The sequence below is a fragment of the Podarcis muralis genome, chromosome 1, assembly GCF_964188315.1.
Source record: "Podarcis muralis chromosome 1, rPodMur119.hap1.1, whole genome shotgun sequence".
NCBI lineage: Eukaryota > Metazoa > Chordata > Lepidosauria > Squamata > Lacertidae > Podarcis > Podarcis muralis.
The window spans coordinates 102,220,125-102,246,616 of NC_135655.1; the positions used below are offsets into that span (position 1 = coordinate 102,220,125).

The window sequence follows — 26,492 nt, forward strand, 5'->3', positions numbered from 1 at the left end:
TACATTACAAGAGTTATTTAAGACCTGCTAAAGTGTTTAACTGTTTACAGTGGTCTCTCAGATATAATATAAATTTCCTCCATTCTTTGTTAAAGTTTTGGTCCTCCTGATTTCTGATTTTCCCAGTCATTTTTGCCACTTCCGCGTAGTGCAACAACTTAGTCTGCCATTCCACTCTGGTAGGAACCTTATCATTTTTCCAGCTCTGAGCTACCAGCATCCTTGCTGCTGCCTTGTGTGTTTTTAAAGTCACAAGTAGGACTTCAAACTGACTCCAAACTAGACCCAAAAAGAGAGTGGGAAAACCCCCCGTAAAAATTGCCCCTCACTTGGTGCCCACATCATATCCACGTATCAGACACCAAGTATTTAAAAAATAGATAAGCAGATATTCCCCCTCCCCAAAACAAAGCACTTAGAACAGAAAAACCAAAATCCTCTCTCTGGCCCTTCAGATTCTCCTTGGCCACACCCACTTCCCCAATCCACGCCCCTTACTGGCCCTCCTTTGTGTGGCTGAAATGTGCCCTTGATGGAGGGTAGAGGAAAGAGGTGAATGACAGTGTGCAGAAACTGGCCTACTGCACCAAAATGAAATTTGCAGTTGTTGCTCTGCCCATTTTTGCCTCTGGCCCTGCCCAGCGCAAGCATGTGGTCCCCGGAAGGTTGCTCAAAAAGGAATGGAGACCTCAGGTTGAAAAGGGTCCCCCCTTTCCTGGTTTAAGATCTGAGTCAGTTAATACTGACCCAGCGGATGCAATGACTTATTGGAATAATAATCATGTTCAGTAGGAATGGAACTATGGGTCATCTTAGCCCCCCAATTTGCAAACCCCTGATCTTAAATCTCTACACTAGTTTTCGTTCATGTGTGTGTGTGTTATTAATTTTGAAACTGAATTTGTTGCTTAGGTAGGCAGCAATAGCTTTTACAACAGCTTCCGTAACCCCAAGGAGAGCAGGTGCTTTATTGCACAGCTCTGACAATGGCACTTGAGTTGTCCTGCCTTATCACATTTCCATTTATCTTGCCGGCTAGAAAAAAGATTGCCTACTGTCGAAATGATTGTTTGTGATGGAGGCACATAAGGGTTAGAATGAAACAAATAACACTATTCCTCCCCCCCACCTCAGGCAGGGTTACCTGGAGGTAAAGGGCCTTAGTAGACATTTCTGAGTCACGCTGTATTTTCTCTGAAAGCTATTGCCTATAGAATACTTTTCACTCATCTATATGCAAGGAAATGTTTGCAGAAGCCTTGCTTATAGGAACAAAGCATCAGCTTAAACAGGTTTATGACTCTGAGCAGAACAATATGAACCTCTCCTCTCCGCCTGCTTTTCCCATAGGCAGGTAGAAAGGAAAGCTCTGTATGATTAAGGAACCTTCTAGAGTGATTTTTAATGTGTCCTCCTTGTGATTTTGTACATTCTAATGTAACAGCAGATACGTTCTCCCACCCTTACCCCAAGAAGAGGAAACCACCAACAAAAGCTGAGATAACAGAGGGAAATGGTCAGTTTAGAAGACTAGAAATAACCTTGGTAATGGAAAAGGAATGAGCTGTTGGTGGGAGGTTCTTCTTGGAGAAGGGTGGTAGCTCAGTGATGGAGCACCTTAGAGTTGGAGGGGATGCCAAAGGTCATCTAGTCCAACCCCCTGCAATGCAGGAATCTCAGATAAAGCATCCATGACAGATCGCCATACAACCTCTGCTTAAAAACCTCCAAGGAAGGAGAGTGTTAAGTTGTGGGTGAACATATCAGACGACACAGCGATTCTTCAAACAGCTCTTGTTTATTCACAGGCCAGAACAGAACAGAACTGAACTGAAGGGTTCAGCCAGCCTGCTTATATAGAGCTCCAGTACCACACAACTGTAACAACTTTCTGTAACTATCCAATCACTGAACATCACTTTCAATCCCTTATTTGCATATGCGGACCTGAGTGAAAACTATCTACAGTATCTCCCTGCTGGCCCAGGGTGAGAACTTCAGTACATAACAGAGAGTCCACTACCTCTCGTGGGAGTCTGTTCCACTGCCAAACAGAAAGTTTTTTAGAATGTTTAGTTGGAATCTCCTTTCTTGTAGCCATTACCTCAAGTTCTACCCTCAACATCACCAAAGTATCACATCCAACTATGCATGGCTGTCTTTGCATTGGCAAGCTGAGCACGAATCAAGGTGCTTAATTCGCTTAATTCAAGGTGATAGCAACTGGCATGCTGACAGTGTCATTCACACAGAGACACACATGCAAACTGCCTCATTTCCCAGGAACCAGGCAGAACTTGCACAATTTGGCAGGCTGTGCTGCAACCTGGGATTTTCTTAATAATATCCTTACTTGGGGACAGACAGCCATACCAGTCAAATAGCATTCTTCTCTTGGACACACTGTATCACAGGCAAATAGATCAAAGTACTTAATGATGGGTGTGTGAGTTCCGCTCAGCCACAACCCTGTTTTTTCCCATGCAGAGCAGAATGAAGTGGGGGGTGGGGGGAATCACCACCAGACACCAACTAATGATTAAAGCCAAATGAAGCCCTGCAGTGACTCGGATTTAATTTTTACTGTAAGCTGTGCCTTTCCTGGTCATCAAAACTCCATTCTGAGAAAAACAGTTCCCATCGTTCAATAAATTAATGCAGAACAGGCCGTTTCATGTTTCTAATGTGATGGAAAGTAAATGCATGTCGTTTGATGCCAAATTGAATGTAGGAATGAACTGTAATTCATGTATAGTTTTGTACATTTTTCTAAAATTGCACCCTTCAATACCATCTGGGTCTTTCAAATCACAATAATTCCAGAGCTAGGAATGTTTCATTAAGGCAGCAAAGAAAATGGGAAAAGGTGGGAGGGGGAAGACTTGGGTAGCATTAAAATGACCCGAGGTTGAAGGCATTTTCTCCCTGAAATGTACCTGCTCCTTCTTCCTGTAACGCCAGATGCCGTTTCCTTAGCTATATATTCATAGCATCCATAAAGCAATTTTATGTAGATTCTCTTTGTAAAACTTTGTAAAAAAAGATAGGTCAGTATTGTTATCATCCCTCAATGGTTGGGCAAGATGGTGGCTTGTCTAAATCCTTCTTCTGAATTTTGGATAGAAGGGAGGGATTTCTCATCTCAGTCAGGAGCCACCAGTGCTACAATTTGGAATAATGTTGCCTCATGTGTTGAACCACCAGAACTGCCACTTGGACAATCTACTTGGGCAGTGAAGCTTTGTCAACCTCTGAACTGACCCCCCCCCCCCTTACTAGACAGGAAGGACTATAAAGGGCTTCCAGTTTGGTTTGGGACTTTTCATTGTCTCTCTAGATCCAATATGTTCCTCGGCTCTTTGACTCCCTGACAGAACTCCTGGTTCTTGGCTTTCCTCTGAATGTTGTCCATGGCTCAGGCCTCACAAAGCGATAGATTATACACATAACAGCCACCACACTATGCTAGCTCTTAGTGTTGCCCATATGTCGTTTATTCATATCTAAAACCAACTCCCTCTCAGGAGAAATAACAGCTTTACATTTCCTCCCTCTTTATGTCTCTGATAGCTTGCCGTAGGATGGTGCCTCATAAAATATCTCATAAGAACAAAAAAGGGATGGAAATGAATATATCCATAAGTACAGAACGCATCTATTGAATGCTAAATGCTATGGATTCCAGACAAAAAAACTAATTTGGAGTCTGTAAGCTTGGTTAAGCTTATAAGGGCCTGCTGTGGGGAGGGGGGGACTTCTCTATTCTCTTCAGCAAAGGCAGTAGTCTTTATTGTGTGCATTTCACAGAACCTGAGTGAGTGGAGAAACCCCTTTTATGGAGGGTATGCTTTGCATACCTCAAATATCTATTGCTTACAATAAATCACTGAAGCATCCATCTGCATGCTCAGAATTTCCCCTTTTGTTAAAGAGGAAATGAAGCGTGTATGTGTATAGCATAGCAGACCTTACATGTTTGCAAAGGATCACATGATCAGAATATAAGCACAATCTAGCAAAGCACTCTTCTTTCTGACAGCAAATAGCCAGTTGTATCCTAAAGCTCACAGGTAAGTGGAGGAGGTATAAAGATACTGCTGCACATAGGCCTACTGACCTTTGAATAAGGAGGTGTGATTTAGCTCTCACAGCCAGCGATAGGCTTATTCTTCACATTGTGGCCTTAATTCTATTTTAAAAGCTAGAGGCCCTCACAACTTGTGCTATAGAGTCCACCAAGCTGCAATCCTATACAGTCATACCTCGTGTTACGTTTGCTTCACGTTGCGGCTTTTCAGGTTACAAACGCGGCAAACCCGGAAGTGTTTACCTCCAGGTTCGCCGCGTGCGCATGTGCAGAAGTGATCTGCATGCTTTGCGCACACACAGTAGCAGCACTCTACTTATGGACTTTTCGGTGTGCGAACGGCACCCCGAAACAGATCATGTTCATAAGTAGAGGTACCACTGTACACTTATCTGGGAATTTTACTTGACATTTAATTTAATTGCACTTTCTGATACAGTTATGCATCAATATTCACACTTCTCAGAATTTTGTGATGCAGTTCTCCAGCCAAGAATGGGTACAAAATGCATAGCCTAAGGTGAAGTGTGCATAAAATCCATATTTTAAATTGCCTTGAGGTTTGTTTGTTTTCTACAGTCAAGAGGTATATAAATTTTATTGGGGGGGGGGATAAATTAATGTAATAGTGAAAATAGCATACAAACATGCATAACATTAGGGGATAGGTAAAGGTAAAGGGACCCCTGACCATTAGGTCCAGTTGTGACCGACTCTGGGGTTGCGGCGCTCATCTCGCTTTATTGGCCAAGGGAGCTGGCTTACAGCTTCCGGGTCATGTGGCCAGCATGATTAAGCTGCTTCTGGTGAACCAGAGCAGTGCACGGAAATGCCGTTTACCTTCCCGCCGGAGCGGTACCTATTTATCTACTTGCACTTTGACATGTTTTTGAACTGCTAGGTTGGCAGGAGCAGGGACCGAGCAACAGGAGCTCACCCTGTCACGGGGATTCAAACCGCCGACCTTCTGATCGGCAAGTCCTAGGCTCTGTGGTTTAACCTACAGCGCCACCCGCGTTCCTTACATTAGGGGATATTGCATTTCAAAAAAATGTGAATTTTAGGCAAAATTGCATACAAAAATGTGTACATTCAAATGGTAACAATTTTAATGAGGAAAACCAAACTGATGTGGATATGTGGAAAACTGAATTTAAGATTGAAAATAATGAGAAACTGAGAGAAACCAGAATTGACAGCTTTGCCCATCCCTAAAAGAGTGTAAGAATTTAGCCAGTGGCCTGCTTAATCCAGCATGTTGTGCTCACAGTGGCCAATCAGGTGACCACAGGAAGCCGACAAGCAGGACCTGAGCACAGCAGCCCTCTCCCTCCTGCAGTTTTCCAGCAACTGATACTCAGAAGTATACTGCCTCCAACCATGGAAGCAACTCATTGGGTCTTGGTTCTGAGTAGACTTCAACAGGGCTGCAGTAATAAGCAAGGGTAGTGGTGTGTTGACCATCAAGCCCAGAACAATACTCCTTCAAAGCATTGATTATTAGAGACATGTTGTGAATGTATAGATCATAGACACTAAAACGCAACTGCAGGATGCTCACAAAGCATTTTAATATTTTTAAAGTCACTATACAGTGGGACCTCGGGTTAAGTACTTAATTCATTCCGGAGGTCCGTACTTAACCTGAAACTGTTCTTAACCTGAAGCACCACTTTAGCTAATGGGGCCTCCCGCTGCCGCCACACCGCCGGAGCACAATTTCTGTTCTCATCCTGAAGCAAAGTTCTTAACCTGAGGTAATATTTCTGGGTTAGCAGAGTCTGTAACCTGAAGCGTATGTAACCTGAAGCATATGTAACCCGAGGTACCACTGTATACATAAAAAAAATAGTAATTGTTATTCTGTGTTGTAGCCAGCTAAGTCAAACTCAGAGTAGATCCACTGGAATTGATATACTTAAGTGAGCTTCATCCGTTGATTTCTGTGGGTCTGTATGACCCACTTGGATTCAAACCAATAATAATAGCAACTATAATCCAAGTCCAGTGAAAGTTAGTCATGCTTAAGTGCCTTGAAATCCATAGGACAGGCTAGTTGCGACTCATTTGCTACCCATCCATTTCAGTGGGGTTTTATTGTGACTGACATCTTTGAACTAAGGCCACTAATAATAGAAATTTTAAAAGTGGCTGCAGAAATCCACTGTCTGACCTCAGTAGTACGTTTTCAGTTTGTTCTGTTTTATCCATCGGTGCTGAAAGGAGAAAGTGCAATAGGAAAACAACTTTGAAACCAATCACCATTAATGATTCTCCTAAAGAGTAATTACAACTCCCACAGGCACCATTAAATTTCATGTTAACAGAGTGCAGAATGCAGACTAAAGAGCAGCGGAACTGCCCAGTTTTGTTCTCACTAATCCCCCCTCTCATAAGATGTCAAGGAATGAACCAAAATAGCATTAAAGGTCTGGATTAGTGCAAGCAGACAGAAAACGCCTTCCTGCCTACGCTTGCTTGGAAAATGATATGGTAAACTCAGTAATTTTGAAACCAATTATGTATCTTAATGCATCTCTGGGCTGGTTCATGCATCCACTGCTTTAGGAGCATATGAGACCACTGCTGGCTAGTGATGGGTTGCTGTTCACATGACAACTCCATTTTCTGATCTGGTGCCTCCACATTGGGGTGGCAGCTGTGCACATGGCCATGTTGCAATAGGTATGGACACAACAGCTCAAGTAAGGCTGCAGATCATGGAGATGATAAATGCATCCCATATGAATGTACCACATCATACAAACAAGGTGCCCTAATGCTGTGAAGCTGGCAGTAACCCTGTATGCTCTCAGAGGCTATAATATGGCTGGCGGAGGCAGGGACTCTGAATGTATGAACATCAATCATTCTCAACATATGGGATCTTCCTTATCATGTCTCTGAGAAGGAATAAACTAGTTTAGCCACACTATTTTCAACTAAAAATATCAACTGAATATCCGTTTGATTTTAATGCTACCTTGCCAGCCACTTGAGCTAAGTACAATATGAACTACAAAACAAAATGTGCTGTGGTTTTTAAAAAATAAACTCTAAATTCCACATTAGGTTTTATAGATATTATGGTCAGTACAGGGCACAATAGCCTTGTCTATTGCCCAGTACAGGACAAGCGGTATAAGGACAGGGGTAGCCAACATGTGCCCTCCACACTGCAGCTCCCATAATCACTGGCTACTAGCCATGCTTGCTGGGGTTGATTGGCGTCGGAGCCCAGCAAATCTGGAGATCACCCCGTTGGCTCTCCTTGGTACAAGGCGTACTTGTAATGTCAAGGTATGAAACTGAATGTTCAGGATGAATAGGAAAGGGGAATCAGTTTATAGAGAGCATTGCTAGATTTGTAGGCAGAAGGTTTCATCTTCCATCCATGGCCTCTTCAGGTAAGGCTGTGAAGGACTCCTGTATTAAACTCTTAACACTGCTAGTCAGTGTAGCATACCAGGAATGGAGAACCAGCTGCTATCACTGCCAAGTCCTCTATTTCCCCTGATATTAATTTTTTTGCACAGTCTGAAGGAAAAATGTTATTGCCTTGGAAAACACACGAATCCTGCGGATCAGCCAGCTCTTCCAGAGTTCTTGCTCTTGCTGATTCTTTTTTATGCAGCAAGAATATATTTTAAATTAAAAATATTTAGAACCAACTTATCTATTCTTCTTCAGCACAAAGACCCCTGTGCAGAAAGCAAGTCACTAATTCATTTTAAAGGCTTCCTTCCCCTTTCATTTGGGACATTCATTTCAGTGGGTTACACGGCTGGGGTACATGCCATGATGGCAACATATAAGATACTATATTAAGAAAATCACCCCCCCCCCCCAGAAAAAAAACCCCACCACCCCAACTAAGCAATCAATAATCTTCAGCTGAGAGAAAGTGCAAGATAAGACGAAGGAAAATTACAGCAGGAGTTGACGGCTTATGAAGGGAATTCTTCCTCAGTGGCTAATCCTCTCCACATGCTCTAACGAAGGAAGCATTATCTCAAACGGCCATGTGTGTCTCATTGATTCCAATTGGGCTTCCCTCCCTTCTTGTAAATGCCTTACACTTTGAGGGGAAGAATATTTTTAAAGCCCACCAGAGAGTGTTTTCTTAGTTGCCCTTCAGAGTATGTTAAGAATTTGCTGTCAGAGCTTGGTGCTGCAACATCTGGAAACTTCCTGTATGTGGTCATCTGACAGCTGCAGAACACAGGCATTCTTATTTTATTTTATTTTATTAAATTTGTGAGTCACTCACAGAACATCCACTGCCACACCTGGAGATGTAAAAGAGAAGTAGAGTTGTGTCTCATTGGTATATTGCTGACAACATACTCCAAAACACATGTTTGATGTGCATCCTGTTTGATATGCAAACATCATCACAGACCACCCAGAGCCAGCCCAAGACATTTTGCTACCTGAGGTGAAGCACCAAATGGCACCTCCCTCAAATCAAGTGACATAGTATCCAATCAAAGCCTGGGAAAATGCAGGAAAGGAGAAGAATGTCACCAAAGCCAGGAGTCACATGTCAAGCGTGACTACAAGATGCAGCAACACAGAGGGTCCCCAAGTCCACAAAATACAAAGACAGTCTATAAAACCCATTAAAAAAATAAGATATGTGGAATATTATTAACAGGAATAGCAATGCTGTATGCAGTAACAGCAATACAAAAAACACATGTGAAATAAATCACTATGATGGTACATAAAAATATGTGTGTGAGATACTGAGGCCAAAAAACCCTACTCCTTGAACTGAAAATACTATAGTGGAGCTATTGAGGAGATCTCTGGATTATGTGTCCTCATTACAGTGGAACCTTGGTTTATGAATTTAATCCGTTCCGGAAGTCCATTCTTAAACCAAAACTGTTCTTAAACTGAGGCGCGCTTTCCCTAATGAGGCCTCCCGCCACTGGTGCCCTTCCACTGTTCGGATTCCATTCTTAGACCGAGGTAAATTTCTCAAACCAAGACACTATTTCTGGTTTTGCGGAGTTTGTAAACCGAATCGTTCTTCAACCGGACTGTTCTTAAACCGAGGTACCACTGTACTTCATCAAAACCAACTTAGATATGAGGGGTTTCTCATGTATGGCAGCTGAAAACTAGCCCTCTGACCAGGAGTGTGCCCACAGTATTCTCACAGTGGAACCTTCCTATGTATGTTCCAATGCCCACGTGATGGAGTCATATGCAGTACAAGGGCTGTAGGTTATAACATATGTCACAGAGGTTTGTCCTCCAGCTCAGGAGGTAGCCCTGCAATACCCCATTTGACAATGTAACTTTATTTCAATCCTTCTAGGAGCATGGGAAGTTGGGGGCAACAGCAGTGGTGTTTACTTGCAGGTTGTTTAGATGTCTTCCCGCTAAACATTTATTCATTCCACACTTTTCAATGCATTTCCCTGGCACTCCCCTAATCGCGAAAGGTCCTTTCCTTTCTTTCTTTTTTTGAAAAAATGGATTTGGTATGCACGAGCAACACAACACTTTAATCCGCTTAAATTGTGTGAACCTAAATTTCCCAGCATGCTATTAAAAACCCCTCACAAAATACTGACAGTCTGGAGGAGCCCTTAAACTAACCAGCAGCTTGTAGTCTTTAGTGAAGTCATTTTAAGTATCACATTCATATGGTTTGTGTGTCCTCTTTTTACACTTACATTGATTGAAAATGCTGAGGACTAATATTTAGGCTCTTGGCTTTAAAGGCCGTTTGTTTATTTCAGCACCAGTTTCCTGAACAATACAAGCTCTGGTTGCAAGTGGGAAGCTGTGGATGTGAATTTTCCCATGTGTAATATCTCCTTGTAATTAAACAACTAGCACCAGTCATTAGAAGACCTTACCCTGGCTCTCTTCCTGAAATGCTGTGTTTCTATGTGCATGGAAACACTGAACATTCATGAACATCACACATACCCTCCCCCTCCCACAGTCCAGGAAGGGAGGAAGGGCTGGCACTAGCTGATTCTGCCAATTTTTCAGAGTTTGAGCTGCATAGATTTGGAAGCATACGCCGTTGGCACACAGGACCTTAGATCCCTTTCTCTCTCCTGGATTTGCCTGCCTTTAACACAGCCAGCAGCACGCAGAGCCAAAAAGCTGCCTTTATTGTGTCTCTTTTTACATGCAGGGAGGTTCAGTAAGGGTTTTATGGCCCTAACTTTGCGCTGCTTGCTCACACAAAGTTTGGGAGCCTCTGGCATAGACAATACATGCTTATGTATTTCACAAAGCGGCAAATATGTGCTAAGCAAATGAGAAACAGCTGCAGCCTGTTGGGGGTTGGTGGGAACTGGCACTCAGGGAGGATTGTATGTCTGGGCTTTCTGCTCATTCTGTCCATCGTGAACATGCCTCTGCTGTTGAAACTTGATTTTATTTTATTATTTTTATATCTAGGACACACAGCTCTCATATCCTGAGCGTCACTCAAAAAGGCATTTCCTTGATTATAATTCTGCAACTATCGTAATTGATGAAATGGTGTTCCCAGCTGATGGCACCAGAATAGGAAAACCAGGATTGTTTAATTCTTAAACTGACCTGATTTTTAGCTTTCTGAAATTAGATTATTTTCTGGATGTCTCCATCTGCTGACATTTCTATCTGACACAAATATGAGTGTGACTGTTATCCTGACAATGCTAAGGATCTTATGATGGTGTGTCAGCCACCAAATAGCTGAACTGGATTAAAGTGAGATGAAGCTATCCAGTGCTTTTTTTCCCCCTTAAAAAAATGTTTAGGGGGTACTCTCATTTCCCTATTCATATTGAAATACTAAACCACAATGAGGCCAAACTTAGATTCACAAAATGTTTAGGGGTATACTTCCCCCCCCCCGAAAAAAAGCACTGAAGCTACCATTTTATTCATGTTCCGCAACATATTCCCTCTGTGTTTGGGGTTCAGAATCAATATATCAGCTTGATAAAAGTCCACTCATTCAATACAGACTGAAAACACACCACAGCAAGGAATGAACTATGAACTTCCTAGAGTTCCTTTCTCACTTCCGAGTTCAGTGAGTACACCCGGAAATTGTATTTTGTTATTTTATTCAAGGGAATCCAACTTCCCTTGCTGAATATTCCAGGCATTTAGAATCTAGGAAATAGTAAACACCCCCCACACACCCCAAGAGAGTAGACACACACAAGCTTTCCCCCCTATTATTTATGGACTGTAGAGTTGAAAGATAGTGCCCCGCATGGTGGAGGTTGTTTGAACAAAACAACCTGCTGATAAGTTGCTTTTGAAGATATATAGTGTTTTATTTGCAACAAGTACTCAATAATTCCAAATCTTAACGCACTTACAAAAGACTTATGCACCCATTCGTGTCAATCTACTTGCACTGTGTGAAGACCAGTGCACACAAACAGAGGATTCCAACAGCCCTGGTGAGCACACTCAAGCATACATGGAAACAGCAGGGCCCGGCCATTAAACAGAGTACAAGGTGTGTGTTGTGCCTATATCCACCCAGCCAAGCTTCTCTGCCTGATGCAAATTATGCATGACCTGGAGCATAACTCACTGGTATTGAGACAAAATGGATGGATGGGGAAATGGAAGATTATGTGCTTACAGGGGTGTGTGGGTTTTTTAAAATCTCCAAAGACTACATCGAAGTAAAAGAGTGGTCACCTGGGATGGGAGAGGCCACTGATATGCTTCTCCTATGTTTAGGGTTGACAGATTTCAAAAAGTAAAATTCCTGACACCCGCAAAGTTCTTGAGCATTTTTTGGAAGGCCCTAAAATTGTGGAGCCTTTAAAAGGAAATCACCAAATTGTTGGGGGGGGGGGGACCACCAAAATAGTTAAGCTTGGAAACCTAACTCCCAAAATAGTGATTTTAAGCTTTTTGAGCTGTTTCGCCATACATCCAGGTTTTCCCAAGCATTTTGTTGATTCAGCAACATTTTCCCCGACACCATTTTTACACCCAAAAACCAGGACATGTCAGGAATGTTCCTGATGTATGGCAAGCCTACAGTCCTTTCCTTGCTCAAATTAGCACTTTTTCTCCTAGGTTTGGGGAGAGGATGTTTAGAATAATGTAGCCCATCCCAGGAAGTTTGGGATTTACCAAACAAGGAAGGGGCAAGTCTTTCACTTTCATTGAAGTGCTTTACTCAAGATTCTGCCACTGTTTAGAACCACAGTTTTACTCTCAGTTCTACATCTCTGCTTTACTCAAACTTCTGTTCTTTTAAGCCACCACTTTCCCCCTCTGTGTCCCTCCCTTCTTACTCCCACTCCATGGCCATTGCTGTTAGTTTTGCTTCCTTACCCCACCTTGGCTTCATACAAATCTAGGATTGTGATGGTCACATCCACAACACTTGTTCAAAACTTCAGATGTGCCCATAGGCCTAAAAATTAGTGAGCCCCTGATCTGGGTGGGGTGTCAGTCATCCCCCTATAAAGCTAACTTCAAGCTTTGTTATAACCTGGCGTTGCTCCTTTTGTGGCTCCGTAATAAAGCTGATTCATTTTCTGGAATGTAAAAGAGTCGCATTCACTATTCAGCCCCCTTTAATCTTCTTGAGAAACTGTATGCCACAATTTACCTCTTCAATGTGTAGGTAGTATTATTTCATTTCACGATCGTTATCTGCACATACTGGCTTCAAAGCATCTATACTTGTGAATGTAACACATTTCACCAAGCTAAGTGAAACTGATTCCATCCTCCACTGAAGTGGATCCATCACCACGGTGGCTGCACCGCCCAGCAATTTCAGGTGGCTTATAAATGGAAACTTATCTAGAAATGGTGTATTTGCTTTCTGTCTAAGCCTATAAATTCCCAGCCAGCATGGCCAATGGGCTAGGATGATGGGAACAGGAGTTCATCAAAATCTGGAGGTTAAAATGTTAGGCACCACTATTTTGGATTATTACATTATGCCAATTCTGTACAGAGAGAAGCAAATACATTCATGATTTTTTTAAAAAAAACATTATTTCTGCTCATACATAACAAAATCATGTTGGTTACCAATTTCTTAATATGTAGCAGCTGCAAAGTGTCCTTGCCACCTCCTTTGGTACAGCTGCTTCTATTACAGCAAAGAGTTTTGTGGCACCTTAAATTCTAAGAAGTTTATCACAGCATGTTACTCTTTAAAATGTGACAAAGCCATTGTGTATGTTTCATAGGACTGTTCTTCTAAAGCTACACCAGCAAATGTTCTTCCACACTAAAATAGTAATAATAATCATAATACAGTCATACATCGGAAGTTGAACAGAATCCGTTCCAGAAGTCCGTTCAATTTCTAAAACATTCGACTTCTGAAATGCAGCTACTGATTGGCTGCAGGAAGCTCCTGCAGCCAATCAGAAGCTGCGGAAGCCCCGTCGGACATTCGGCTTCCAAAAGAACGTTTGAAAACCGGAACACTCACGTCCGGTTTTCGATCATTTGGGAGCCGAAAGGTTAGACTCCCAAGGCGTTCGGGAGCCGAGGTACGACTGTAGAATGACTGCCGTGATAGGTTCTGTTTACCAATTCATCTATCTTTTTTCTTTTAACCTCTAATTCCATGTCCAAAGAGCTGAAGGTGGGCAAAAGTGAAACAACTGATAAAATAAAATCTTGTGTATTAAAGGTCATTCCAGAACAACTGAAGCCCACCCCGCTCTTCATCCCCAAATACTTGTCCAAACAACATCTTCCGATGCTCAGAATCTAAATCAGTTCTCCTTTGACATTTTGTACTTGGATGCTTAATAAGCCCAAGTACAAATAAACAGCTCCCCGGTCCTAATACCACAGTATATTTGAGCCTAGGTATGCACAGCTGAAATAATCACATGTAGCCTCTGTCTCCATTTCTGTTTTCTTCACTTTGTTGGCTCCCTTACGTCTTTTCCCAGACTTCAATCCCTTTGAGGGCAGGGACCTCTAATCTCATTCTTTATAAAGGGCCATGTAAAATTTGGGACTGTACTGATAATAGGCAAAATAACAATCAGTTGGTGCATGTGCTTCATGTAAAATACTTTTGTCAACAAAGCACAGGGAAGCAGCAATCAGAAAATAGCCTGTCTCTCCATCCATGCATATTTTGTTCTGAAATGTACACCCACAGTTCCCAAATGAACAAGGCAGAGGTATTTTGTGTTTAGGTATGGGAAGCTACCGTACACTCAGTCACACCAATTGTTAATTTCTTTCAGTATTATCTGCAGTGAATAGTAGTGGCTCTCCAGGATTTCAGAAAGCGTCCTCTCCCAGCCGTGCTTGGAAATGCCAGAAATTGAACCTGAGACCTTTGCATGCAAAGCATTACTTCTAAAAACAGGATAACCACTGCATATATTTATCAAAAAGCAAGCATTTTCAGCCATCAAAAGACTCCCACTCTTTGTTTTGTATAGGAGAAGCAGCTCAAACTGAATTTGTGATGTCTGAAATTGGCCTAAATATAAATATTCACATTATGCTGCCTCTTTGCCTACCTCTGATAATCAGAAGCAAATGACTGGGCATCAGCCTCATTATTTTGTGCCCTAAACCAGGCATAGGGAAAGTTCTTTTCAGTTACAGGAAAGTTCTTTTCATCTAGGATCTAGACAGTCTGGTTTAAGTGTAGAATTTCCAAAACCACATAGCTGAATCGCCTACTTATTAGTCATTTGAGCACACAACTGCCTTCAAACTGGGGGTTGCACAAGACATTTATTTCAATTTCTGGGAAATGATCCCCCCCTCCCATGTGCTAGTTTACTACACAGAGGGAGGTCAGGGTAGGAGAGAGAGACTTGGCATGGAAGAACGTTTGCAACTATGACAGTACAATGCAGAACTCTCTCACCCCTGGCTATTGCGCACATTCTGTGCACTGTGCAGATTGCATCTCCACTTCTCAGTGTGGCTGTGGTATCTTTGCTCCATACTCAGGAGGTGTTTGAATTCCATTGAACTATAGAGTTTTTAATCAGAAGAAAGGCCTCCTCTATTGAAATTTTGCAACTCTGTTTTTCTTTCAGCACTGGTAGATGAAGGAAGCCAGGGGTTATGAAAAGAGGACTGGGCAGATTGTGAGCAAAGCTCGTCACTTGCTTCAACAACGTGAATAGTGAACGGTGTTAAAATAGGATCCACAGTTGCAGTCAACATCCATGGATGATGAAGTTGGAGAGGCCATTCCCTCCAATGTTCTCTAGAGGAAGGCTGGACTTCTCCAGCAGTTCCAGGCAAGCTTGCAAAAGACAATTCTCAAAACTTTATCAGAAAATTATTTTCTGTCCAGAAAAAACAAGACTGGTGTAACCTTCAGCATCCAAACTGTGCAAATACACACTCCCACTGAAATATACTCGGAGTCGAGAGTGGATTTCATGCTTTTTATTCAGCTCATAGTGGTGAGGAGGAATCGAAGTTCCCTCAGAATGTCTGCTTTATATACATTATGTACACAATGGACCCCATGTGATTGGCTAATTCCGGGATTCTCCTGTAGGCCAATCAGGTTGCGGATTCATTTCCACCTGGAGCTAGATTGGGTGGCTCCTGTGGACCAATCAGACTGCTGCATTCTGGATCCTATTGTTCTAGGACCAATCAGACTGCTGCATTTTGGATCCTATTCAACTCAGTACATAACACCCACTGTCTCTGCTTACTGGGGCAGCCCCTGTTTTCTGGCATCTTTGTGACTTTTCTATGTTTTTAGCAGTTTTTGATTTTAACTGTAAGCTACCTTGAGTCCCATCAAGGTGGGGTATGAAAAAAACATACTATGCTAAAAATAAACTGTGTCTGTTAAATCACTGTCCCAGTTTTGCCTCTTAAGGAGTTACCACCCCAAACATTTCCTTCATGGCTGCATATCTATACTAACTTCCACTCCTAACCACTGCCTTAGTGTCAAGATAATTAAATGTTTCTCAACAGTTTTGAGTTGCAGCTTGTTCTATAATAAGCACAACCAGCACCATTGTGAGAATTAAACATACTTAAGCTTTGAAAGACGCAAACTGTTGGAATCAGTTTACTAACACCTTTGCATCGGAGAACATGTGTAAGGTGGGGGAGGAAACTCAGCAGCGATGGTTGGAGAATAGAGATAGATGCACACACAGATACTGGAAATGTTGGATACTGGATGGGCATCATCTGGTCTATCTGACTGTTGAATATGTTCCCAGATCGGTACAGGCCCACTTCTGCATTAATCTGCCATGTTAATAATAATTAAAAAAATCTACAAGAAAGCCCACATTTCTGAGCACAATTCAAAGTACTGGTGCTGACCTTTAAAGCCCTAAATGGCTTTGGCCCTGTATACCTGAAGGAGCATCTCCATCCCTATCGTTCAGCCCAGACACTGAGATCCAGCTCCGAGGGCATTCTGGCAGTTCCCTCATTGCAAGAAGTGAGGGAACCAGGCAGAGGGCCTTCTTGGTAGTGATGCCCGCCCTGTGGAATGCCCTCCCATCAGAAATAAACATCTACCTGACTTTTAGAAGACGTCTGAAGGTAGCCCTATATAGGGAAGTTTTAAATGTTGATGTCGTATTGTGTTTTAATTTGTTTGAAGCTGCCCAGAGTGGCTGGGGTGACCCAGTCAGATGGCCAGCATATAAATTGTTATTATTATTATTATTATTATTATTATTATTATTGACATAAATATTTTTAAAACGTATTTTGTTGTATTTTTGACCCCTCTTTTTGAGCTAGTAACTGGGTAACTGGGTTGGATCACTTGGGAAGTGCAAACCCTGGTTGATACCCAAATTGCTTTCCACACATTCATCTGCACCTCTTGGATGAGGTCTGCATGTATCTGAATTTGCAATCGTCCCTAGCTGCAGGTTTGTGTACATGAGAACCTGAAACTTCCCTGTAGGCTATAAACAAGTTACTAGCAGCACCGTCCTAGGCGTGCCTACTTTGAAGTAAGTCCAGTTGAGTCCAATAGGCCGTACTCCCATGTAAGTTTCCATACCTTCACAACCTTGGACATAATCCCGAGTAAACATTTCTTTTCTTGAGGGTAATTTTAAACATGTATTTGCCTTGAAATTCAAGGAACAGCACCCTCACTCCTTGCTTAAGGCTGGATCCCTATTACCTGAAAGGAAATGACTTGTGATCAGAAAATATAATTATCAAAAAGCAAGTGTTCTCAAGCATCAGAAAACTTCAGTCCTTTATTTCACGCAGGAGAATCAATTTGAGCCAAATTTGTGGTGGCTGGAATTGCCCCAAATTCAAGTGAAACAAAGAAAAGGTTTTAACAGTAGTATTATATGCATTTCACCACTACTAGTGCCAGATGAGACATGCACAGGATTGCTCTGTTAGTGAGTCTGCCTCGTTACCTTAGTTTATAGACAATAAGTGAGCTTCAGACTCACACGCACACCCTACCAATTACTGAGTGTACTCCCGGTTCTGTTCGCATCTGTTGAACTTTTCTTTTCTTTTCTGAAGGAAGAGGGCAGAACGTTGACACCAAGGCTGTGCACTGAGTCTCTTGCACTTGCTGAGCTAGAAAAGGCCTAGAGAAAGCGTAGTTTCATATTCTGAAATGGAATTGACTTGAGCCAGCACAGTCGTTTTCTCCCATCAGCTGGTCTGGTGACAAATAGGGCCCTTTCTTCTTCCTTCCTTTCCTTCCTTACCCTAACAGCAAACCTCACAGACCAGGAAGTAATGAATGATTATACAAAACTGGGCTGATGAACCCCGAGAGGGAGCGTCTGAGCAAATAATAATAGTAAAATTCAATATTTCTAGTCAGGAACCTGGAATTACAAGGGGATCTGTTAAGCATCTCAATATCATGGATATCAGCTACTATATTAGGTTCCCACCCTCCTCTTTAGCTTCATCATTCAAATTACTTCATATTCACCAGGAACATGAAACTCAAACCACTATACCTGCTGATTTAATACTAAATATTATTGAATCAACAGCTTAAATGCTGGCTGAGCAGATTTTTTCATTGTTTAACCTAGGGGTAGTCAACCTTTTTATACCTACTGCCCACTAATGCATCTTTCTTGATGGTAAAATTTTCTTACTGCCCGCCAGTGCTCGATGGAAGGATTCAGCTTGTGCCATAGAACCCCCTGCTGCCCACCCAGAATCCTGAAATGCCCACTAGTGGGTGGTAGGGACCAGGTTGACAACCTCTGGTTTAACCATTCCTCCAATGGTTAATGTAATAACAACACAAGAATATAAAATTAGTGGGTAAAAAAGAAAAAGGTAAGGCATGTTTTCTTCTTAGGTTTAGGATGAGGCAGCAATAATAATTAAAAAAAAAAAAACTTTGTCCCACCAACCTCTGCCAGTGAAGTGAAGCCAGCATCACTCTACTGACGGGGAACTCCCTATTGTTCCCAGCAAACATGCAGGATCCTGTGTATTATATGCACAAATGGAAACTGTGCATGCTACTCCCATAGCTTGCCCCAGTTGCTAATACTTGGGGCTCTGCACATGGGACTGCCTGAACAATCCCAATGAGATCATTTACATGGTTAGCTTTGAAAGCAACAAATCCTCTGTGAGCATGCTGAGGGGATTGAATCCAGGTTCTTAGGCCACACATAGACACACCATATTTTTAACTGACCCTGGTGGCTATATTTGCATGGGGGTAAGAACCAATAGAGATACAGTACTCTGCTGTGGTGCATGTATCTATGGATTTGTGTATCAGAGATACCCACTAGATTTGTTCCAGCACATCTAAGAATGTCCAGGTTTTGAGCCTGGCCCATTACTTAATAAAAGCACAAATCTGTAGGCTTTAATCGCTTCTTCTTCTTCTTCTTCTTCTTCTTCTTCTTCTTCTTCTTCTTCTTCTTCTTCTTCTTCTTCTTCTTCTTGTTAATACCCCGCCCATCTGGCTGGGCTGCCCCAGCCACTCCGGGCGGCTTCCAACAAAATATTAAAATACAGTAATCCATCAAACATTAAAAGCTTCCCTAAGCAGGGCTGCCTTCAGATGTTTTCTAAAAGTCTGGTAGTTGTTGTTCTCTTTGACATCTGGTGGGAGGGCGTTCCACAGGGCGGGTGCCACTACCGAGAAGGCCCTCTGCCTAGTTTCCTGTAACTTGGCTTCTCGCAGAGAGGGAACCGCCAGAAGGCCCTCGGCACTTTGAATTGTGCTCGGAAACGTACTGGGAGCCAATGTAGGTCTTTCAAGACCAGTGTTATGTGGTCTTGGTGGCCACTCCCAGTCACACGTCTAGCTGCTGCATTCTGGATTAGTTGTAGATTCCGGGTCACCTTCAAAGGTAGTCCCATATGTTGTTTTCCCATATCAGAGAAATGGCAGACCTTTGGATTCTACAGATCCAAGGTCTCCCATGCTCTGGTTCAATCATGTCCCAAACACATCCAGAGCATCAGTAACAGAGGAGTTATGGTGGTGGAGCTTTGTGTTACACAACAGGGAAGCCTCCAGCAATGAACTTCCCTCTCCACCCACGCAGAGGGATATCTAAGGTACCAATAACCCCTCTGCTGCCTTTTCCTGGAATTTAGGATTATTCCTTTCGAAATGTAGACCAAGTGGAATCTTTTAAACAATGAACTCATCTTCTTCACATTTTCTCTGAGGTGCCATACTGTTTGGTTTGGTTTGTTTGTTTTTTAATGTATTTTTATTAAAGGTTTCTTGGTTTGCAGAAGTATGTGCAATGTCTCTTTTTTCAAGTTACATTTTCTACAGATCTGCTTCATTTGTTGAAACATTAGTGTTACATTAGGAAGAAAAAGGGGGAAAGAGATGGAGGGGGAATGGTGAGTGGGGGTGGGGTCGGTTGGCAATGTTTCTATTTTACTTAATGTATGTCTGGGGTTTTATGTCAGCGTTGCTTGTGCAGGTTCTCTTTGCTATTCGCTTGTGTTCCTTTGGTGTTGAGAGAGGTTGGGGGTTGACCTAGGGTGTGATTCTTCATTTGTGATTGGCTGTGGTGAACTTTGTTTTTGTGTGTGAGTGGGGTGGGTGGATGTTTTAGATCAGGTTAGCCATATTGACTCTTATGCTGTTGATGGATTCTTGTCGTTGTCTTGTTGGGCTATGTATGAGATAAAGGAGAGCCATACTGGGGTGAAGGCATCTTCTTCCATTTGTCCCCATGTCAGTTTCAGTTTAATTTTTCTAGTAAGGCTGTTTCCCATATTATTTGGTACCATTGGTCCATGCTTACTCCTGACAGGTCTCTCCAGTGTCTGGTTATGATGCCATACTGTTTGATGGAGTTTTCATCTGTAAAGATATCTAGGTCTTGTTTTAAGGCCAACTTTGGTAGCATTCAACCAATTTTCAGAGTAAACGCATTGGAAGAAAGTCAAGGTAGGACAAGGAGATTACTCTATTGGAACAAGCATTTATGTGTTGGAAATGGCCAAACTACACACATGTCCATTTTCTAGCTACCTGTTCCATATGTTTGAGGTTTGGATCTAAGGTTTAGATCTATGAGAGTCCCGCCTATCCCCAGTGTTAAAATGGGCTCCTCCATCTTGTCATTACTTGTCTTTACTGTTCTTATTAAGCAAACATTCATGTCACAGTCCATTTAAAAAGTCCACATTGCATTAAGCCTATAAAGGCAGCTTCCTGTTTCTTCAGGCTTGTTTCAAGTGCAGTTCCACCCTCCTAGTGGGTAAGCAGCCTTGAATTAAAAATGAGCAGGTGATGAAACACAGAATCCACATCCTTGAAGTACTTGCAACCCCTGAATTTCAAAATCGCTCCTTCTCCCCAGTGAGCTCTCTTGACTTACACTGAGTGTAAAAGAGCATAAAAATGAGTGGCAATTTATGCACATAAATCTGAGACTACCTCCTTGTCCTTCCTTCTCTCTTGCACATCGGTACAGAGGCTGAAGAGCAAGGCAGCTTGAGCCGTAGGGCTAAACTCCTCCAAGGCAAATTGGCAGCCTCAGCTACTGTAATTTCCTAATTGGACTTCAGCGGGGCTGAACTATACCAACAATCATCCGAGGAGAAGCAGAAGAGGAGTCTGGATGCACAGTGATGTCTGCATTAAGCTCCTTCAGTCATTGTTCAGCTCAGTCCCATAATAAGGTGCTGCTGATATACCATTGCCCGCAGCTATTCTAAGAGTTGTCTGCATTTTTCTTAAAGTGTAAGAAAGAAACAGCACTGCACAAAGCATCCCATTTAAAAAATGGCTGGGGATTTATTCTGTTCCTACCTAGTATTCTGCCTCTGAATGCCAGTTGTGGGGAATCACAAGTGGGAGAGTGTTATGTTGCTTGTTCAAGTCCTGTTTATGTCCCACTTGCTGTACTAAGAATCGCTTTTACGGAATTACGATTCCAGTCGATGCCCTCAGCAGTGGTGCATGGTCGGTACGGCAAAGTACAGTACAAAGAGAGACTTTGTCTGTGTGGGCAACCTTGCGTAGAGGACCTGTACCACTATTTATTGCAATGCCCACTATATATAGAACCAAGAGACCGATTTATAAAACCCCTGCTCACGAATGGAACACACTCGAACAGGGTGGAAAGGGTGAAATGGCTGCTGAGTGATACTGATGGCTTCGTAACTTACAAAGTAGCACTATATGCGTTGGCAGCTAAGAGGACCAGAAGAAAAGAACTAGATAAAATAGATGTCAATTGCAAAGGTGATTCGGACATTTAAGCTGGCACATTCTATCTAAGAACCCCCTGCTATTATATCGTATGCAACAAATAATTTCTAGGAGACGTGACCGTTGTTCATTGTCTTTGCAGTGCCTAATGTTTTTATGCTTTTTATGGTTATTGTTATTTTTCCTTTTGTTTCCTTTGTGAATGATGCCATGGCCTTTGGCTAGTGCAATAAAGTTTATGATGATGTAAGTCCTGCTTATGAGCTTCCTATAGGCATGAGAACACAATGCTAGACTAGATGGGCTTTTGGTCTGATCGCACTTGATTTTACTTATCTTCTCAGTGAAATTGAATTTTATCCCCTTTGCATTTTGTAAGTCATTTAGTAGCTGAATCATAGAACTGCAGGGCTGGGAGGGACCTCAAGGGGCATCTAGTCCAACACCCTGCAAAGCAGGAATGGCTAAATGAATCCTGGGTTGGACTGACCTTGGAAGAAGATTAATTTACACAAAGGATGGGGAACCTGTGTATCCCTAGATGCTGTTAGCCTTCCAACTTCCATCAGCTCCAGCCAGAATGGCCAGGGATCAGGGATTATGGGAGCTGGAGTCCATCAAAGTTTGGAGGACACAGGTTTCCCACCCCTGGTTTAGGATCAAACCTCTTCTTGAATAGCTCCACCCTTCATTTACATGTTCCCATATCTTCTTGAATAGCTCCACCCTTCATTTACATGTTCCCACCCTGAGTTCAATGTTATTGTTCATGTTGGAGGGTGAGGCTACAGTAATGGAATGGAACACAGACAATTAGTATGAGTATGAGGACAATATAATTTGACAATCAAATCAATCACTCTTTTTATGTCTTAAGTCACCTTCTCTCTCTCTCTTTCATAGATGCATGCTCTGCAGAAAATAAAAATGATAGAAGCACAATACTCCTGCTTTCTTTCTTTCTTTCTTTTTTAAAGTACAGTTGTTCCTTGGTTTTCAAACAGCTTAGTTCTCGAATGTTTTGGCTCTGGAACGCCACAACCCCGAAAGTGAGTGTTCCAGTTTGTGAAGTATTTTTGGAAGCCGAACATCCGACGGGGCTTCTGCAGCTTCCAGTTGGCTGCAGGAGCTTCCTGTAGCCAATCAGAAGCCATGCTTTGGTTTCTGAATGTTTTGGAAATCAAAGAGACTTCCAGAACTGATTCCGTTCGACCTCCAATGTAATGTCAAGAGACGTGAAATATTCAGGAGGACTGAAAACTCTGTATCCAGAGTAGTTATTATTTTGATACAAGGGTCTAAACACACCAACAAAGAGCAATGCAGGGACCACAGCTACAGAATCCCTGGGAGATGGCCATCCGACCTCTGGAGCAAAAACCAAAGGCAGCTTGGACACTGAGCTTTAAAGCGCAGGCCGTGCCTGGAAAGATTGCTAGAAAGGTAAGTGTGGATTAGCCCATCGTTTTGTTCATAGCTGTTGTAATTCTGCAATCACATCTTTGGCTATGTGAGTATTGTTGTGCACATGCCAATGAACACACTGTATCAGGATAGTTTTTTTATTCCATCTGCTTGTTTGCTTCCTATATGCAATCTAATCAGATATAAAGTTGCATGATGGGGCAGGGGGGCAGAATAAGGCTGCTGGTGTTGGTCCTTAAATGTTGTCAACACAAGAGGGGGAGAATGGAATGCCTGGGCAGCAAGAGGTGCCTCTTCAAAGGAAGTTACTAGATAGGAACACCTCCAGCAGAGATCAGTTGAAAATGATCAAAGAAGCTCTGGGGCTTTATCTCTCTCTTTCTCTCTCTGTTTCTCTCACCAGCCATTCCGCAAACACATAATTGCAGGAAAGCAAATAAATGTGGTAGAAAAACATACAGTTATCTGCATGATACATTCTTGGGCAGTTTACAGAGGTCCAGAACAGAAGTCTCAGTGCTAATAAATTACATTTGATTTTTAAAAAATGTATAAGGAAAAGGTAAGAATTGGGGGAGGGAAAAGAGAGGTGCTGCCCTGACAGTCAACAGGGACCTGTATTTTTTGCCGTGAAACCCCATAGCATCTCCCCCATGTAGATTACAATTGTTTACCTGGAGGGATTTGTCAAAGGGCCAACAAACCAGTGTTTTAGGGGGAAAAGGATTATATATCACAAAATATGAAAGGGCTGACAAGTATGCAGATTCATTTCAAACAGACATGAGTACTGTAGACAAAGCACAGTTCAGATCAACAGGTTATGAAGCAGGAGAGAAAAATGGGAGGTGTTGCCAAATAAGGACTGGCAAAAGACACTGGGGATCTGGCAAGCTGCGTGGGAGACCGAGTTGCAACAGGGCGAAGTTGAAATTAAAATAACCCAAGGACTGGGCAGCACAAAGTCAGAGAAAATACAAAAAGAGAGAGATTGAAGCAGATATTCCTGTTTGGAAGAGAAGGGAACATTTGGGAGCTTTTGCTCAGGACTGACAGAGATGCAGTCCCATTTTTCCCTCCTGCTGCATAACTGACAGAGATGCAGGAGTCCACACCACAGACCAAATATCATTGCTAGAGAGATTTTTCCTTGCAAATTATGCTTGGGAGCAAATGCAAGCTATGGGTTTTCATGCTCACCTGCAGGCAGCGATGGGGGACCAAAGGTAGAGAAGCCTTTTTAGGATTCCCTGGAGCCCAAGTTGGTGCCATCTCCCAAGCAAGGCTACTTGAGTTCCCTTCCATAAACCCTCCTAATTTCTGAAAGCAAAAGAGAGAGGCTGTGCACTCCCATAGGTTTCCAGCTAGACAAAAAACAAAGTAAAGATGGAAGGAGGGTAGGGAGGGGGTTACAGGTGGGTGGGACATAGGAATGGGAGCCAGGCTAACTAGGGTTGGAATAGTCTTCTCCTAGGAGAAATCCTCCAAAAACAACAGGTTTGGTGATGAGAGGACCTTTTAAAGTTCTGCTTTCCCCCCAAAGAGTGAAGAATACAAGAGGACAGTAAACAAGAGTAATGTACCTGCCACAGGGTATTTGGGAAGCTGATGGGAAACGTGCCTCCTGAGGATGAGAGCTGTTGTAAACAAAACCTGCCTTTTTTCCCCTTATGGGGTATCCAAGAGTTTTTCCCTTATGGGGTATCCTTACGTGGGTTCCCTATTGGTAGGAGAAAATAATAGAGCCCAAACAGAGAATATTGAGAAGCAAAGCAGCTAGTAAGCCTGATCTTTATTGATCTGTTGCAACAGGGTGCTCCCCTCACACGCAGGAAAGGAGGAGGACCCAGAACCAAGGTGTGCTGCCCTTATATAGACATTTTGAATTCCCTGCCTTGGAGCTCAAGATCACCCCTCCATACATCATACATACACCACAGAAGGGGTGTAACCCAAGACCCCCCCCCCCCCCACAAACATCATACCTACATCACAGAAAAGGTGGTCTACAACAGAAATTTGAATGTTGTTGTTTTTCCTGTCTGCCAGGTTATCTGATAATGCCTTATCTGATTGCCTTTCCTGGTAGTCTGTCACCCCCTCCTTTGAGATGGTAATGACTAAATTCCTGTAACAAGGAAGGTTTTTTCACCTCCTCCCTCCTTGCAGTGAAACATTTGGTCAGCTTGGGAGTCAAAATGGTTTCAGGACTGTCTTCCTGTGCTGCTTCAGACATGTGGTTTATATATTTATGTATGTGTTTGCTTGGTACATTTATGAACATTTATTATATATATAAGACAACTTTTATTATTACAAGGGTAAAAAGACCTCCAGTTAAAGACAGCTAGCACACACCAATTCTTACTTCCTCTGCCATGCTTGCCTATGCCCTTGCTGTGTGCAATCATGTCCAGCGAGTTCTCCCCTGCCCTAAGTGGATCACAGTTTTAGGTGTATTTAAGAATGAAAAGTGTGAATATGACAAATGGATGCTTGAAAAGTCGTGCGTCACACAGGTACTCTGCACAGAAAGATGGGACTGGTTGCAGCTCAGTATCCTGTAGAGAATGCACTTCATGGATCTGTTGCTATGCAATGTGTGACTTGGCCTTTAGTAATCCTACAAGACGGGCACATCGGATGGAGCTTTAAATTCTTTGGATGGCAAGGAAATTTCAGCAGTGGAGTAGGAATGCTGCTAAGATAATATTTGTGAAATTGGGGTCTCAAACCAAACTGCAGATAGGCACAGCTACATACAGATAGGTGTCTCAAGTCGGGATGGGAGAGAAATTTGGTTTAGCTTGCATTTTAATACTTAATTTGCCCTTTTCAAAACAAGACATGAACCAAAGCGAATCTGTCCTTTGAAATTTGCAATTCTCCCAAGTTTATGGTTCCAACCAAATAATGTGTACAAATACATATGTTAGAGAGAAGTGGACATAAGTTGCATATATTAGGGAAAACATAACATTCAAATGCATGCAATTAGGAAAAACTGCCTGCAGAAATATGTGGATTAGGCAAAACTGCATACAAGGGTATGTACGTTTAGCACTAAATGCTAATGAATTCTCATGATAACTTTTTTTTTAAGCCAGACTGATGTGGAAATGCAACATGTTGAACTTAAGGCTGGAAAAATAAGAAGCTGAGAAGAACCAAATCTTGCCCATCCCTAGTAGGGAAGAAGTTTGTGAATAATATTATCATTGGAATCTGTTACACAATAGTGTCGATTTTGGGTGTGCCACAATGATTCAAATCTGTATTTATTTATTCTGCTGCCTGGTACAGGGTGGTCCTTTGCAAGAGGGTTCTCTGCAG

The 26,492-nt window shown here is 42.4% G+C and overlaps 1 long non-coding RNA gene across 1 annotated transcript in view; it reads left to right on the forward strand.

The window, feature by feature from the left end:
• The window catches only part of LOC144329184 (uncharacterized), a 90,793-nt gene that overhangs the window by 36,091 nt on the left and 28,210 nt on the right, over positions 1 to 26,492 (forward strand). The gene's annotated exons all lie outside the window — the stretch shown is intronic.